Consider the following 536-nt stretch of genomic DNA (forward strand, 5'->3'; position numbering starts at 1 on the left):
ATGACAGGGCTCAGGAGCAGTGGCAAAGAGAGGGGGAGGGTCCCCGGGTCCTCCTTATGAGAGGGCCACACCCTCAAGGACATAGCATCAGGCAGCAGCAGCGACCTGATTGACAGGTTGGACTCCACTGCTAGACAGCAGGAGTTCACATAAAATCATCTAATAATCATAGATAAATATATAATTGAAGGTTAAAAGAGGTTTCCGGATTGGCTATTCTTAAGAAATCATTAAGTACATGCCCAATCAAGTTCCCTAGTTCTTTTTATAAACATATTTCTGCATAGTAATTGAATCTACTTTCAAACACATTCTTCCTCAGGGCAAACTTAGCTCAAATGGGGGAGAGAGGCTCCTGGCAAGATGACGGACAGAAACGAAAATGTTGCACAGAACCTCTAAGAAAACATGAGAGACCAAATGAAACAGATAGGGATGATAATCTTGGAACCTTCAGGCCCACCCCCACCCTTACTCACCCAATAGCCATTGAAATCACACGCAACACGCACACACACCACCACCACCCCTGCATA

Source organism: Tenrec ecaudatus, chromosome 1, assembly GCF_050624435.1.
Source record: "Tenrec ecaudatus isolate mTenEca1 chromosome 1, mTenEca1.hap1, whole genome shotgun sequence".
In the NCBI taxonomy this organism is placed as follows: Eukaryota; Metazoa; Chordata; class Mammalia; order Afrosoricida; family Tenrecidae; genus Tenrec; species Tenrec ecaudatus.